We start from the raw sequence: 3848 nt of genomic DNA on the forward strand, positions 1-3848 counted from the left end.
TAAAGATCCTAAGTAGTTGAGACACACGCCTTTGCTTGAGGAAATTCACAGAAACCGCCACTGCTATACATCTTATTGAATGACTCGTGAGTTCTCCTTCACTGATTAATCCTTTTCCTCATCCCTTCCTACCCCTCCCCTTTGCCCTAAGAACAAAGAGCTTGTAAACCAATAAATTGGATGGAGGCCCAGAGCTCAGGGCGTTAGCAAGCCTCCGATGCTCCGGTTGCGGTCCCCTGGACCCGTCTTTTATTTTTTTATTTTATTTTTATTTTTTTTTGAGACGGAGTCTCGCTCTGTCACCCAGGCTGGAGTGCAGTGGCGCGATCTTGGCTCACTGCAAGCTCCGCCTCCCGGGTTCACGCCATTCTCCTGCCTCAGTCTCCCGAGTAGCTGGGACTACAGGCGCCTGCCACCACGCCCGGCTAATTTTTTGTATTTTTAGTAGAGACGGGGTTTCACCGTGGTCTCGATCTCCTGACCTTGTGATCCGCCCGCCTCGGCCTCCCAAAGTGCTGGGATTACAGGCGTGAGCCACCGCGCCCGGCCCTGGACCCGCCTTTTAAACTGTTATTCTCTTTCTAATTCCTTTGTCTCTGCTGGGCTCTGGGTACCCGCCGGGTGGTGTGGGGCTGGTTTCCCCGACCTCAGGTGACCCGCCTGCCTCGGTCTCCCAAAGTGCTGGGATTACAGGTGTGAGCCACCACGCCCGGCCTGTTTTGTTTGTTTGTTTGTTTGTTTGTTCTTTCTGATACAACAGAGTCTCGCTCAGTCACCACACTGGAGGGCAGTGGCGCGATCTCGGCTCACTGCAACTGCCTCCTGGGTTCAAGCGATTCTTCTGTCTCAGCCTCCGCGTAGCTGGGACTAGAGACGCGCCACCACGCCCAGATAATTTTTTGCATTTTTTAGTAGAGAGGAGCTTTCACCATGTTGGCCAGGATGGTTTCCATTTCTTTTTTTTTTTTTTTTTTTTGAGTCGGAGTCTAGCTCTGTCGCCCAGGCTGGAGTGCAGTGGCCGGATCTCAGCTCACTGCAAGCTCCGCCTCCCGGGTTTACGCCATTCTCCTGCCTCAGCCTCCCGAGTAGCTGGGACTACAGGCGCCTGCCACCTCGCCCGGCTAGTTTTTTGTATTTTTTAGTAGAGACGGGGTTTCACCGTGTTAACCAGGATGGTCTCGATCTGCTGACCTTGTGATCCGCCCGTCTCGGCCTCCCAAAGTGCTAGGATTACAGGCTTGAGCCACCGCGCCCGGCCGTGGTTTCCATTTCTTGACCTCGTGATCCGCCCGCTTCGGCCTCCCAAGTGCTGGGATTACAAGCGTGAGTCACCGTTCCTGGCTGAAATTTCTTTTTTTTTGGAGCCTCGCTCTGTCGCCAAGGCTGGAGTGCAGTGGCGTGATTCGGGCTGACTGCAAGCTAGGCCTTCAGGGTTCACGCCATTCTCCCACCTCAGCCCCTGGAGTAGCTGGGACTACAGGCGCCAGCCACCACGCCTGGCTCATTTTTTGGTTTTGTATTTTTAGTAGAGACGGAGTTTCACCGTGTTAGCCAGGATGGTCTTGGCTAGTCTGGATCTCCTGACCTCATGATCCGCCCTCCTGATCTCGTGATCCGCCCGCCTTGGCCTCCCAAAGTGCTGGGATTACAGGCATAAGCCACCGCACCCGGCCTGAAAATTCTCACTTTTTAAAAATATTTCTAGGGCTTCCGGTGGAGTGCTGGGTCGTCGCTAGCAGCAGTCATGGCAGCGGAGGAGAAGGACCCTCTGAGGTATTTCGCGGCATACGAGAGCAGCAACTCAGGCTCCTCGGACGAGGAGGATAACATCGAGCCGGAGGAGAAGAGTCGCAGAACCCCGGATCCAGCGAAGTCGGCGGGCGGCTGTAGGAACAAGGCAGAGAAGCGGCTCCCGGGACCCGACGAGCTGTTTAGGAGCGTGACTTGCCCGGCCTTTCTCTACAATCCGCTCAACAAGCAGATAGACTGGGAGAGGCACGTCGTCAAGGCGCCTGAGGAGCCTCCAAAGGAATTCAAAATATGGAAATCAAATTATGTACCACCTCCTGAGACCTACACCACTGAGAAGAAGCCTCCTCCTCCAGAGCTTGACATGGCAATAAAATGGTCTAACATATATGAGGACAATGGTGATGATGCCCCACAGAATGCTAAGAAAGCTACGCTTCTACCGGAAGGGGAGGAGACGTTGGAATCAGATGATGAAAAAGATGAGCATACTTCTAAAAAGCGCAAAGTAGAGCCAGGAGAACCAGCAAAGAAGAAAAAGTAGAAACAAATGACCAGAATTTCTGGACTGCTAAACTTGTTGAAAAGTTTCTTTGGACAGATTAAGTTGATATTGTGGGTTATTATGACACATCTCCATGAAAGTGGATACGTTAATGAACTAATAAGTATTGCCTCAAGAACTTTCCACTGTAGAATTCTTTTTTTATTTAAAACATGTATGTATTTAAAACTCAACTGGTAACTTGTGATTGTGAAATTGATAACACTTGGATGCATTCTTGCTCTCACAGAATTGGTGACATGCTTTTGAGAGTTTTGTCACATGTTGACATGCCAATGTTCTATAAACCTTTTATAAAGGAATATATTTTTAAAGTAAATATATTGCAATATACTGTGAACTTGTAGGGTGCTTTTCAACAGTCTTTGTACAGTGTAAATAGACCATGGAAATAAAATTACTTATTCAATATTACTATTACTGCATAACATTAACATTTGAATGTTTGTCTGTGACAAGTACCCTATTTGTTGTGTGACATTTTAAGTTGTAATAAGAAGTATTACCATTTAAAGAGTGCCTCCTGTGTTCCAGGTGCTTTGTGCATATGTTTTCTCTGATCCTTAAACAACCTAGCAAGGTATTATCAGTATTCTCATTTTATAATAAATAGTGCTTGAGTAGCTTGTCTAAAAAAAAAAAAAACAAACATATTTCTACTCAGGCCAGGCACGGTGGCTAACCTCTGTAATCCCAGCGCTTTGGGAGGCCGAGGTGGGGAGATCACCTGAAGTCAGGAGTTCGAGACCAGCCTGGCCAACATGGTGAAACCTCGTCTCTACTAAAAATACAAAAATTAGCCAGGCGCACTGGTGGGCAGCTGTAATCACAGCTATTTGGGAGGCAGGAGAATTGCTTGAACTCAGGAGGCGTAGGTTGCAGTGGGCTGAGATCTGTCACCACTCCAGCCTGGGTGACAGAGCAAGACTGTCTAGAAAATAAATAAATAAATAAAAAATATATATATTTTTCAGCATTTTAAAGGTTTCTGTAACTTTCTCAAGATTTTAGCATATAAAATATTTTATAAAGATTTAGAATACATAATATTTTTCTAAAATGCACAAATATCATGTTTCTGAAAAAATATTTTACAGTTTTTTTTGTGTGGCACACAATGACATCTAATGAGAAACCTAAAGTTACATCAGTTAGAACATATCTTTTCTTTAATATACCATAAAGTAATAATAATTTGTAAAATATAATTTCTATTACTAAGAAATTGATTCTATATTTATACAAATTTCTGAAGTAAAAGTACATAACTAGAGAATAATACCTATATATGGCCAAAATTATGTTTTTCTATATTACTAAAGTAATATTGGCAAAATTATTGACCTGAATTCAGATTTTTGGCTTTAATCATCATGCTTTTTTATCAGCACTTCCCTGAATTCATAAAAATAATCTCAGTTTGAATCTTCCATTTAATTCAGATGTTAATTTTAAAAAGTTTTTGGCCGGACGCGTTGGCTCATGCCTGTAATTCCAGCACTTTGGGAGGCCGAAGCGTGTGGATCACCCGAGG

The 3848-nt window shown here is 45.3% G+C and overlaps 1 pseudogene across 1 annotated transcript; it reads left to right on the forward strand.

The window, feature by feature from the left end:
- The first annotated feature begins 1317 nt into the window (after positions 1-1317).
- Positions 1318-2963, forward strand: LOC123570209 (UPF0690 protein C1orf52 pseudogene; annotated as a pseudogene). Its single transcript, XR_012428640.1, has one exon. The product of XR_012428640.1 is annotated as a UPF0690 protein C1orf52 pseudogene (transcript).
- The last annotated feature ends 885 nt before the right edge of the window (positions 2964-3848 follow it).

This window comes from Macaca fascicularis, chromosome 19 (assembly GCF_037993035.2).
Source record: "Macaca fascicularis isolate 582-1 chromosome 19, T2T-MFA8v1.1".
NCBI classification, from domain to species: domain Eukaryota; kingdom Metazoa; phylum Chordata; class Mammalia; order Primates; family Cercopithecidae; genus Macaca; species Macaca fascicularis.